The following is a 265-nucleotide window of genomic DNA, read 5'->3' on the forward strand; positions in this document are numbered from 1 at the left end:
GCTGTGCACGGGAGCGGAAACACGGCGACCCTCCTCAGGCTCTCCCGGCAGTAGGACAAAAGATGGGACACTCCCAGTGGGAATTATCCACGTCCCCAGGGCAGCACAACCTCCCACGGTGGGAAAGCAGGGGGGGTGAGCGGAGGGGCCGCAGGGCTTGCGCCGGGGCGGAGGATGGAGCGGAGGGAGCGGCGAAAGCTGTAACCGTCTGCCCAGGAGGGTCGGGGCACCTGGGGCATCAGCAGCTCAGCTGCGGCTGTTGCTC

The sequence above is a fragment of the Eurypyga helias genome, unplaced genomic scaffold, assembly GCF_000690775.1.
Source record: "Eurypyga helias isolate BGI_N326 unplaced genomic scaffold, ASM69077v1 scaffold27893, whole genome shotgun sequence".
Taxonomy (NCBI): domain Eukaryota; kingdom Metazoa; phylum Chordata; class Aves; order Eurypygiformes; family Eurypygidae; genus Eurypyga; species Eurypyga helias.